This window comes from Entelurus aequoreus, linkage group LG14, assembly GCF_033978785.1.
Source record: "Entelurus aequoreus isolate RoL-2023_Sb linkage group LG14, RoL_Eaeq_v1.1, whole genome shotgun sequence".
Classification (NCBI taxonomy): Eukaryota; Metazoa; Chordata; class Actinopteri; order Syngnathiformes; family Syngnathidae; genus Entelurus; species Entelurus aequoreus.
The window spans coordinates 12,358,621-12,371,700 of NC_084744.1; the positions used below are offsets into that span (position 1 = coordinate 12,358,621).

At 47.9% G+C, this 13,080-nt stretch overlaps 1 protein-coding gene across 5 annotated transcripts in view; it reads right to left on the reverse strand.

The window, feature by feature from the left end:
• The window catches only part of sytl5 (synaptotagmin-like 5), a 122,421-nt gene that overhangs the window by 39,440 nt on the left and 69,901 nt on the right, over positions 1-13,080 (reverse strand). The window lies entirely within an intron of this gene.

Genomic DNA, 13,080 nt, shown 5'->3' on the forward strand with positions numbered 1-13,080 from the left:
GTGGCACCCACCATCATGCGAGGCCTAGTAAGGGATCCCCCCAACTGCTGACAGAACACAGGTATAGCACCCTGAACAAGGCGGGCTACCGCCGCTGCCAGTACCGTAGGACCCCCTGGTTGAAGGTGAATGACTCCCCAGGCAAACCGATAGCCGGGAAGGGTCAGGTAGCAGTGGGAACACATCAACACCCCCTTCATGTCCCAAAAACAACCGTCATATGGTTGCTGGCACTTGTTGCACTTGGTGGTGACCTAATAACCCAAAACAGAGCAGATATGAGAAGAATGATTTTGATTGCACATTTCTAAGCCAAAACTGAGCCACCCTCCTTTTTAAGTAGTGCCATCCGCTAATCTTGTCTTATGTCGATGCCCTGCGGTCCACTGAGAACCGGCGGGTTGCAACATGTCTCATTGCTATCCTTGTCAGCCAGGGACTCTGGATCCTGGGGTGGAGGGATGAGTTTCCCCCTCGACGTCTCGGGAAGAGAGCACCGTACACCATGAACCAGGCGGCCATCGGGACTGATGAGCCCAACCCGACCCAGTACATGGCCCCCAGCACTCCCCAGCCGAGGCCCCAAAGGCTCACCGCCGTCACCCTGTACAGCCACAGCTGTCTGAAGCTGCGAATGAAGGAAGTCAGGCCCAGCAGGGTCGCCACCAGAAGGGTCAGCGCCCCTACCTGAAGGATCGTAGATAATATTCGCAGAGGTCCCCAGAACACGGCCACTGTGTCCAGCACCATCCACAGGAGGACGACCGTTGCCTGGAGCATGCCCAGGCGGGTGGAGGTGATTGAGACCCGACCCAACAGATAGGCCATGACCCAGGAGAGGGTCAGCCACATCTCTCCCAGGATGATGTTCACTTGCATGCTCTTAACTGCTCCCAGCAGGACACAGATCATTCGCAGCCGGTGCTCCCGGTACCATCTCCCCGTGCAGCAGAAGATCAGCCAGATGGAGTCGAGGATCCAAAATTCAAGTGCGGATAGCACTACCCCAGAGGGCCGCATCTCAGTCCCAGTCATATTGGTGAGAGTAGTATTCATACTCACAGTTATCACATAGGGGCTCTGCAGGTCCCTTGTGGTGGCCGCAGCCGGGGCACCCCCAGTCGGGGCTTGAGAGTAGCCATTGGTAGTCAGCTGTAGTTTCCAGCGTGTAGCAGTGGAAAATGGTAAATGGGGAAGTACGGCGGCGTTGCTACCTTAAGTTGCCAACGCCCCGCCCTAGGGGCGGAAACCTCCCCTCGACTCCCAAATGACCCGGCCACCCCCCAAAGGTTGCGCATCCCCTAAGTTTTGGGTACACTTCTCTATTTCCAGCCGGGGTTTTTCTTTCCCACATCAGGACTTCTCTATTCCCAGTCCTGCCTGCGTCATAGTAACGTTCAACTTCCCTTTTTCTAAGCCATGACCTCTCCTTTCGCATCAGGAGTTCTCTTTTCCCAAAACTAACTTCTGCATTCTCGACTAAGGAACTTCCTCAAGGATCATGACTCAGGTTCTCCACTCTTGACCCTACTTTTCCCTAAAAATCGGTCACAAGGGCAACGTTCGGTTATAACCCTAACTATAGTTATTGTATACAACTATTTAAACACAAAAGGTTACATTCATATAGAGTATAATGATTTTCATTGATTTAGTGTGTATATAATTTAAAACGGGCAGTAAAACAGCATATACATCATCAACTTAAAGGTGAGAACTCTTTCAGCAAGAGAATCTATGGTTCACCTACCCCAGCGGGTTAGGCACCTCGCAATACATTTGATTTGACCATCTTGACCATCTATTCTGCGGAACTGGCTTTGGAGCCCTCGGTCTCGGGGCTTCCTCCACCGTCTCTGGTGTTTTACTGTTAGGCTGAGGAAACAGATAACCATACAAGATGAACCATACAATCAGCGGCAAGTTTGACAGATATCCCGCTAGGCAAAGGGAGCTTAAGGCTCCCCAACCTATCCCCCATATTGCTAGGTGGATCATTTTAACAAACCAACGTGAAGCGTGTGCCCCGCGTAAGCGGCACACTTGGTTGTATACATACGTAAGCATTCCTAATACCGCTATTCCTTCAGCGGCTACGGTCACCCACATGACTGACTCAAGCCAGATCGAGGCCAAGTCCAACAGCATCCATACGGCCAGGATCAAGGTTTTCGTGAGGCCGGATTTGGATGTTCCCATCCTGACTCGCCCCAGCAGGTAGACCACGAACCATGACGTTGTATAGTCCTTCAGGCCCAGGGCAACGTTTTCCACAACCACATGTATGACCCCGAGGGTCACACATAGGACTCGTAGACCTTGGTTGTTGGCCCTGTTGCCGGTGCAGCAGAAGATCAGCCAAATAGCTTCCAAGGCGCTGAATTCGCATAGGTCTTTGCTGGTTCAGTCCTGAATGTGCAGGGGAATTCCACGGGAACAGCGCTAGTCCACTGGTTGCATTTGCCATCATCTTCATGGTCCGGTTGCCGGCCATCAGTGTATCAGTTCTCTCAGCTTGTAGATTTCACTTTCCGTGAATCTTGGTTATTTGTTTTCTTCTTTTCACTTTCCGTGAGTCAGTGGGCACTTGTATTCTTCTTGCTGTTCTCAGTTGAGGCGAAGCCGTTAGCTGGTTTGGCTGCTATCGCCAAGTTACTCTTACTCATTGCTAGGCCCCCTATTATACGGGGGTTTCCACCTCCCCCCTTACTTGGGTGGGCTTGTCCCACCCCCTTCTGCACATCACCCCAATTAAGAATCGGAGCACTTGTAGGGCTAAGAGCCCCAGGATTAGGGCACCGAGGGCCGCCGCCCCGTATATAATGAACGGTCGAACAATGTACCATAAGTCGTGTAGAAGCACCATAGCGCCTTCTTCTATCTTGCCTAGCACTTCTCCTGGTACTTCTAACAGTCCTTCCGCTCCTGCCACTATGGCTTTGCCGGATATTTCTAGCAGTGAGCACTCATGGTCCCCACATTTCACCCAGTGTTCGAGCGGGACTTGACAGGTTCCATTGTTATATATTCTATTACGGCCTACCCACTGGTACCCGTTGATTTATTTGCCATTGCACAGACTCTGCCTAAAAGCATGGCCCTCGAGGCGTGTCATTTCGGCGTAACTCACGTGTGGCACCATGTCCATATGAATGTCTTTACGATGTCTCACGGGACCCAGCAACGCCTTGGCACACCCGCGGTTCCACTCGGACGGGCCTCTCTGCCAGACCTTGGTGCATATGGTAGATCTGGACAAATTGCTTTCCAACAGGGCATCACTTTTTATCCATGTCACACTTTGATCAAATGTTTCATACTTCCCTTGATACCACTCCTCACATGTTGGTCCCCAACGGTCGAGTTCCCCACACGGTCGTCGTGCAAGGCCTATAGTGCAGGAGGTTTTGTCTTTGTTACAGGTCATTTTCCAAGGCCTTGGGCTCATGACTGCTGTCGGTCGGTAGCCAGTCCACCAGTACCAGTCGGCTATGCCATCAGCGGCCGAGTAGACAGAGGCAGTATACTGGTATTTGATCCAGTAGTTTTGAGTTAGTTCTAGGCATGGCAGCACCCATGCTTTAAATTTGATTTCTTGGAGGCCCCACCAAGGCCTCTTCAGGTTAGGATAGACGAAATGAGGCCACTGTTCCAGGGCTCCCTTCATTGTTTTGTGCTGCCGATGGCGGGTGCAGTCTTGTCTCCAGCCCCCGGTGGTATGGATGGATATTGGCGGCTGCCATATATCACATCTGGGGGAAGCGTCGTACGTGTGCGCTCCCTCTTGCCAGTCATAGTCGGAGTTGTTTAGGTTCTGAAACATTTTCTCTAGGACACATTCGTCAATTTTAGCAAAGTCATTTTGTGGCACCCCCCATAGTTCATCTGGCGTAGGTACTTTTTGAATAAACATGTCAGAGAATTTTGGGCCGTGTAGGCTTCTTACTTCACCCCCTTTTGTCTCTCGCTGGCTTGCGGTCAGATGTGCAGCGGATCTCTTCCAGACCCACGGCAGGGAGTCGTTCAGCCAATCTTCCACGGTCACATCTCCTAGGCTGTATTGTCCCCCGGCGAAGGGCACGACGAATGAGTCTGCTAGTAGACTAGGCATTGGTTCCCCTAATGGTTCTTCTTTGACTCTACTTAGTACCAGGTACTGTTCTTTCTTGCATCTGTACGGACCTAAGTTCCACAAACACGGATCCAACTTGAAGGCCCTCTCTTTTAGGCAAGACACTGATCGTTGTGACCATGTCTGCGCGATGTTCACTGTCGGGGGATTTTCCTCCTCTCGCGGTGGTTCAGACGGTTGCGCGGTCGTCAGGTTTGTCCCTTGAGTATTAACTGTAGCATGCCTTCTTACCTCTGCTTCCTTGCATGTAAAGTTTATATGTCCCAGGAACATTCCTGAGCTCCGGAGCTTCTGTTGGCATCGGTGCGGAATATGCGGAGCTGGGAGAACGACTTCGTCTTCCCAGTACGTCAGATTGCGGAGGGTGACACATGCCTGGTTGTAGAACCCCTGCGGTCCTTTTTCAGTCGTGCGGATCCAGGTTACTTGGACTTTTCTGGTCTCCCGCCGTACTGGTTGCAACGTGGATCCACTGCAGTTCGCCTACAGAGCCAACAGGTCTGTGGATGATGCAGTGAACCTGGCCCTCCACTTCATCCTGGAGCATCTGGACTCCCCAGGAACCTACGCTAGGATCCTGTTTGTGGACTTCAGCTCTGCCTTCAACACCATCCTCCCTGGACTGCTACGAGACAAGCTCTACCAGCTCAGCGTGCCCGACTCCCTCTGCAGTTGGATTAATGACTTCCTGACAGACCGAAGACAGCACGTGAGGCTGGGGAAGATTGTCTCGGACAGTCGAACCACAAACACTGGTACTCCTCAGGGCTGTGTACTCTCCCCCTGGCTCTTCTCCCTGTATACAAACTGCTGCACCTCCAGTCACCAATCCGTAAAACTGCTCAAGTTTGCGGATGACACCACCCTCATCGGGCTCATCTTGAATGGCGATGAGCCCGCCTACAGGAGAGAGGTGGGCCGGCTGACGTCCTGGTGCAGCCTCAACAACCTGGAGCTGAACGCCCAGAAAACAGTGGAGATGATCATGGACTTCAGGAAAGTCACAGCCCCACCATCCCCCCTCACCCTGATTGACTCTCCCACCCCCGTCCCCATTGTGGACTCCTTCCGTTTCTTGGGCACCACCATCACCCAGGACTTCAAGTGGGAGCTGACCATCAGCTCACTCATCAAGAAGGCCCAGCAGAGGATGTACTTCCTGCGGCAGCTGAGGAAACTTAAGGTGCCGACCGAGATGCTGGTGCAGTTTTACTCAGCCATCATAGAGTCCATCCTGACCTCCTCCATCACAGTGTGGTTCCCCGGCGCCACAGTCCAGGATAAGAATAGACTGCAACGCATCGTACGTGCTGCGGAGAAGGTGATTGGCTGCAAGCTCCCATCCCTCCAGGACTTGTTCTCCTCCAGGACCAGGAGGCGTGTGGGTCGGATCACAGCTGACTCTTCTCACCCTGGACACACACTATTCTCCCCTCTCCCCTCAGGCAGGAGACTACGCTCCATCCAGACCCACACCTCCCGCCACCTGAACAGTTTTTCCCCTCGGCCATCAGGCAAATGAACAAGAACTCCTAACAGCAGCTCCTTGAATTCCTTGAATCCCTTCTAAGTCTATCTGATAGCTCAGTCACAGCTCTTTTTATACCAAATATGTGTTACATGTGTTTTATGTCGCACGTTTGCACCAAGAAAAATTCCTAGTTTGTGAACCCGTTCTCAAAAAATGGCAATAAAACTATTCTGATTCTGATATCAGAAGGGTAGCGTTGACAACCTCAACCTCTTCAATTAGACTGTGTTGGTTGAAGGCTTGAGGGGCAAAGTTGCGGTCCAGATAGCGCTCCTGGAACCCTGCCAGTCGCTGGGATAGCGACATATTCTCTGTCAGCGCCTTTCCATCTGCAAAAAAGCTGGGAGAATTATCCAATGCAAACACTTCGCGCTTGGCGGTCCAGCATGTCTGGTTCAAAAATCGGGTTGTCGCATGTTTTATTCTTACGTGTGCTTGTTCCCAAGGAACGTCTCCTACCAGGTAGCATATACCTAATGCTACCAGGGCCGAGACTAGCACGAGAAAAACTCTCGTTTTTGTGTCGAGTGTCCGGCAATGCAGTCCGAACACTTCTTTAGTTTTCATGACTGATTCCGGACGATGACTGATAGGCTAGTGAGTTATGACTGGTTCAGGACGATGACTGGTAGGCTGGTGAGCCACTACCCTTCCCGCCATTATGTTTGCCTATGTGGTTTCTAAATGTGTGCATTAGTGCTGTCATATTTGTTCGTGAGTCTTTTACTGCTAGCTCCTCCCCCTTCCTTTCCTGCAAGGAGGGGGCTTCGGCTCTTACTAGAAGCCGGTACTATGAACCGTCTCTATACGGTAACTGGAAATACGGTCTATGACTATTCAATCACGTATAACCCATTTAAAAATGCGTGCTAACACGGTAACCCATCTTAAAAAGCGTGTAAAAAATCAGTGTTCTAGGGTAACCCCGAACTACAGGCTAGCTGCTACGCACCCCCCCTTCTAGCCTGGAAGGAGGGGACCTCAGCATTCCAAAGGAGCCGATACGTCAAAAACGGCCCGTAAATTCGAGAAAAACCCGGGTTTAAAACAGACAAAAATCTAAAAAGGCTAAAAAGTAAAAGCTCCAAGTCCAACCTTTAAATGAGGAAAAAACAGATCCAAGTTTAACTATTGAACCGGGGTCAAAAAAGACTAAAAGATAAAAGATCAAAAAGGTAAAAAGTAAAAGATCCAAATCCAACTTTTAAACGAGGAACAAGAGATCCAAGTTTAACAATTGAACCGGGACAAACAAGCAACAGAATGATAAAGGGGCATCGAACACGGGGAATTAACCTCCAGGAGGCCGGGACGGGGCATACACTAAAGGGGCACTAAGAGGGGTAAGATTCAGACAATAAGGGGGATGATGAACAAGGGCGAGTCTTACAGGGGATCTACGACGGGAACTTAACCAACTACAGGGGTTCAGCAGGGGAAAGTAACAAGGGAGAAACTTACGGGGGATCTAAGAAGGGAACTTAACCAACTACAGGGGTTCAGAAGGGGAAAGCTACTATATAACGGGGACAGAAAATATCATAAAAGCTCTAACTGGGCCTAGCATGAAGACAGATAATCAAGAATAATAAAATAAAGGGTAGAGAATGGCTTAAAGGGAAAGGAAAGAACAAGAAGGAAAAGGGATTCGAGCCCCCGGAGGGTTACTTCCGAGGCTGCTCTTTAACATCCTTGCCCCGCTTGCCTCTCAGGCGGAACAGCATACGGGCTAGGCCCGTGTGGCGGCGGGGCGAAGGCTCCCCTGGGGTCAGGGTACTAGGTCCTGGGACCGGCTCGGGCTGTTGTTGTTCGTCGCTGACGGGAGGTTCGATAGACGGTTCGATGGCCTCCCCAGTGATGCCAACTCCGAGAGAGTAGACTCCTTGTAGGGGCACCATTACCGCCTTGATAGACAGTCTGATTTGATACACATGGCCCGGGGGTGAAGGTGAGGGCGCCCGTGAGGCGTACGTGCCAGGTACTTGCGGGGCTCCGTCGCGACTGACGGCCTCCGGGGTCACCAAGTAACTTTTACTCTTCTCCGTCTGCACTGCCCCCAGAAGGCGGAATCCATCGAGGCACGTAGCCTGGTAGAAAAGACGCGATCTTCGGGCCCCGTGCTCCCGGGGTGTTGCGCCCAGGGTTTGGACGGTAATGGAGGAATCAGCGAATACTTCTTCGATCAGGGTGCCCCAGGTCGTGAGTTCCCAGGGCCCTGACCAACCTCCCCGCTCGGCCATTCGCCGATGGTCTTCTATTAGTGTATCAGGAATGGGGGCATACCCCGCTTCTCTGGGATCTCTCCATACTCGGAACACAGTTTCTTCCCAGGTTGAGGCCCAAGGGGCTCCCCCTACAGGGCCGTCCGGCAAGGGTGGTCCGCCGGGCTGGTGAGTCCAGTTTGTTTTCAGCAACTGGGAGATGGAAAGGTCAGACGGGCATCACCCTTTACAGCTATGTGGGGGACCCGTGGGTCCCCCACATAGCTGTAAACCCATAGAAACCCTCACCTGAATTAGATTAACTATAGACCTAAGATAGGCTATATTTCCCCCCTAGTAACTGCGAACAGCACGGCAGAGACACAAGGCCTAGGACGAACCCGTATAATCGATAGAATGTAAATTATATTTAATCAATGTATTTAATCAATGTATTTAATCAAGGAGGAAGTTTGTCAATGATCATGTGAACTAAAGCAGTAACGGTGTCAGGATAAGAGGTTCAAGACAAATGGAGATAAGATCAGGGAAAGTCAGAAGAGAGGTAGATAGGCCCATGAGTACAAACTCACACATAGCCATCCCTGGACCCATAGAAGTTCCCTAGCGAAAGGGGCTGTCAAGGCAGAATGGAGGGACAGGAATAGCGGCCGAAGTAAAAGTTGAAGATAAGTTCAAGATAAATGAGAGGGCGAGTAGAATGCTATAGCAAGCAATACATCCCTAGTTCAAAGTAACCCTCACGACAGTACTAATTAGCCGGGTGGGGACGGAGTGATACACTGGCACTTAATTGTACAGTTGGAAGAAGGGAGGAACGGGGAGAAGGGTCATCCAGGTTAATCTGGAATAGACTGGTTGGTGCGTAGCTACTAAGTATACGGTAGCCAAAAAGGGGAGAGTCGAGAATGAACTGAATGAACTAAGAATCGACCAACGAATAAGTAGAATATAGTATGACACAGTATAGCCCCATAGGAGTAAGAGGTGGATTGGTTAAGAGAGAAAACCACCCCCCATAACCGAGGGTATATAGGAGTGTAAAGAACATTATTTCGGGGGATTCCTTACGTGCACGTAGCATCGAATGGGTAATCGAGAGGTCTCTTTGCAACTTGGACTGGAACAAAGAACTTTGCCCAAAACTCTCCAAGAAGGACCCGATTCGACAAAGCGAGAGGCCTCGCTCCATTCCTATCTCCCCCTGTGACCAAACGAGAGGACCAGGACCTCCTGTCCTACCAGAGGAACCAGGGCGTTGGCCCCGCGGGGCCCCCAAGGCTCGCACAGGACCGACTCCACTGCTCCTGCTGGCCCCCCTCTCCGGCCGGCACAGCAGAAGCCCGACGACGGATCACTCGGCCGGGTGACACGTCAGGGTTTGCCCAAATTCAAGAGACTCTTTTCGGCCACTTTCGACCTAACCCCGGCCCCCCTCCAGGGGACCCACCACAAAGGGCCTCTCAAAGTAAGACCCAATTCGAACTGAATTAGACACCCTTTGATGATTTATTTGTTACTTTTTATATCTTTTTATATTTCAACTTCTCATGATTTTTGTGAAATGATTCATTAACGCTGTGCAATGCTTGTGCCATTGAACCTGCATTAAGGGGCATTATATCAAGATTCATGAAGAACCTGCATTAAAAAGCATTATACCAAGAAGCCAAAATTTGCATCCTTTCAACCTTTCACCTACCGACACGTCCTCGACGATAAACCATGGGATCACAGTGTGTACAACACCTAGCTCTCAAGGGTCACTCTAATGGAGTCCACTAACAATTATGTCCTGTAGGGCTGTTCATTTCCAACGCCCTCAAATCCAAACCTAGTCAGTAACAAAAGCCAAGATTCATAGAGGCAAGCTACCATTAAAACAGCGGGAATTGTGTGTATTAAACTCGACCTTGGAAAGAGAGGCTTCTCTACCGAGTGTACCACAAGGGGAAGCGGGACAGACGCTGAATCAACACAGGGTAGTAGAGCTAGGCGCATTGCCTCGCCATCCAGCAAAGTAGCGCCTACGTCGGTGGAGCAGCGCGGAGGACCCCGTCTGCACCGAGAAGGACAGGACCCGTGGTACGGAGTGCTGGAGTTAGACGACTCGCAGGAAGGAGCTTGTAAGTCAAATAACGGGAATCTAACAATATATATATATATATATCATATTTTTACAGCACAATGCAAGGAACCATACGTCACTCGAAATGCATGGGCAGAATGTACTCTAGAAGTAAAATAAAATTAAATAAATTGTTATAAATAAATAAAAAATTATAATATACAACAATGCTTTAAAAAATGTAATAATGTGCAAAGGCTAATTTATTCCAGCAATTATATATACCGGTAAAAGGTAAAACTAATATATAAAATACACTTATAACATGCAACTCAAGATATTTCAAGCCTTCTTTTGATATCATTTTGATGATTAAGGCTTACAGCCTATGAAAACCTTAAATTAAAAATCTCAGAAAATTTGGGGATTTCAGAAACTGTAAGCCATGATCATGAACATTGTAAGAAACAAAGGCTTGGCATTTCTCACTTTGCATTTACTGGGTTTATATCACATGTTCGAAATAAACTCAAACTCAACTCAACTCAACATATTAGTTTTCACATTTGAAGTTGAATTGCTGACATGAATGGACCTTTCACCCGTATACTGTTCACCAGTAAGTGTTAAATGCTAAGAATTGTGGATTAAACAACATGAAATTAAACTAAATGCAACTTAAACCAAACAACATTTATTAAGTGTTGGTTTGCTATTAATCAAAAAAGCATTTTTTCCTTTTTGTTTGGCATTTTAAAAACCTTGTCTGTCCTATTTTAAAGCAATCCCAGCGCAATGCAGGGAATCAAAAATAAACATATATTTAGTCCATCCATTCATCCATTTTTACAGCTTGTACCTCGTGGGATCACGGGGGGGCTGGAGCCTATCCCAGTTGCACTCGGGCGGAGGGCGTGGTACATCCTGGACAAGTCGCCACCTCATGGCAGGGTCAACATAGATAGACAACATTCACACCTACACACCCAGGTGCATGTCTTTGGAGGTGGGAGGAAATCAAAGTACCCATAGAGAACATGCAAGTTTGCTGCAAAATTTTTGTTGTTTTTAGTGTTTATTCATTTATCATTTTCTCTTTTTCAAAAAGTTGTTAAGAGAAACACAAGAAGTTAATTTCACTCTTTTTTTTTCACAGTGTTGAACTTACTTTTACACTTGTAAGACAAGTGAGAACATCAACAAACCTACCAAGTATGACTCAGTCATTCAAGTTAAAACGGAACATTTTACTGTGTTTACCTTTAATTCTTAACAATGGTTAATTTTTTTTTACACTTGCGAGTCAGTTAAGACTGTTTTGACACATTTGCCACTAAAATTGGGTTTTAACAGGTTTTACTTTTTACTGAGGTTAGCTTCTTTTTACAATTGTACGACATTTAAGGACTTAAGACTCTTACTTTAAAAATGGCCTTTGGTAGTGAAGATGAGAGTGACCCTTGGAAAAATATATGTTCATACTAGGGTTGTACAGTATACCGGTATTAGTATAGTACCGCGATATTTATGAATAATATTCGGTACTATACCGCCTCTGAAAAGTACAGGTCCCCCACCGCCCCGTCGTTGTCACGTCGTGTCATTGCTGGTTTACGAGCAGACGAGCATGTTCGGCAGCGCACAATCACGGAGTACTTACAAGCAGACACAGTGTGTAGACAGAAAAGAGACAACGGACGCATTTTGTCTTAAAAACTAACAATAAAGGTGAAGTTATAACACCGGAAGAGGTGCTTTAAGACATGGCTAGCTAGCTAGCGGCTAAAGTACAGCCGCAGTCAGCAGTGTTTTAGCTACTTCTAAATCACTAATCCTCGCCTCCATGGCGACAAATAAAGTATGTTTCTTACAAGTATCATCCCTGCAGGATGAGGAATAGCTAAGCATGCTTAACTACACACCGTAGCTCACCGGCGTCAAAATGTAAACAAACGCCATTGGTGGATCTACACCTAACATCCACTGTAATGATACCAAAGTACAAGAGTGAATTATATTTATATAGCACTTTTCTCTAGTGACTCAAAGCGCTTTACATAGTGAAACCCAATATCTAAGTTACATTTAAACCAGTGTGGGTGGCACTGGGAGCAGGTGGGTAAAGTGTCTTGCCCAAGGACACAACGGCAGTGACTAGGATGGCAGAAGCGGGGATCGAACCTGGAACCCTCAAACTTGCAAAGTTATTGTATAATCCTAATTGTTATATGTATTATAATCATATACCAGCACTTTTTTTTCAGGACTGTCACAGTTAACGCGATAATAATGAGTTAACAAAAGTTACTCACCTGCTCCCACCTGCTCCCAGTGCCACCCACACTGGTTTAAATGTAACTTAGATATTGGGTTTCACTATGTAAAGCGCTTTGAGTCACTAGATAAAAGTGCTATATAAATATAATTCACTCTTGTACTTTGGTATCATTACAGTGGATGTTAGGTGTAGATCCACCAATGGCGTTTGTTTACATTTTGACGCCGGTGAGCTACGGTGTGTAGTGAAGCATGTTTAGCTATTCCTCGTCCTGCAGGGATGATACTTGTAAGAAACTTACTTTATTTGTCGCCATGGAGGCGAGGATTAGTGATTTAGAAGTAGCTAAAACACTGCTGACTGCGGCTGTACTTTAGCCGCTAGCTAGCTAGCCATGTCTTAAAGCACCTCTTCCGGTGTTATAACTTCACCTTTATTGTTAGTTTTTAAGCCAAAATGCGTCCGTTGTCTCTTTTCTGTCTACACACTGTGTCTGCTTGTAAGTACTCCGTGATTGTGCGCTGCCGAACATGCTCGTCTGCTCGTAAACCAGCAATGACACGACGTGACAACGACGGGGCGGTGGGGGACCTGTACTTTTCAGAGGCGGTATAGTACCGAATATTATTCATAATATCGCGGTGCTATACTAATACCGGTATACTGTAAAACCCTAGTATGAACATATATTTTTCCAAGGGTCACTCTCATCTTCACTACCAAAGGCCATTCTTAAAGTAAGAGTCTTAAGTCCTTAAATGTCGTACAATCGTAAAAAGAAGCTAACCTCAGTAAAAAGTAAAACCTGTTAAAACCCAATTTTAGTGGCAAATGTGTCAAAACAGTCTT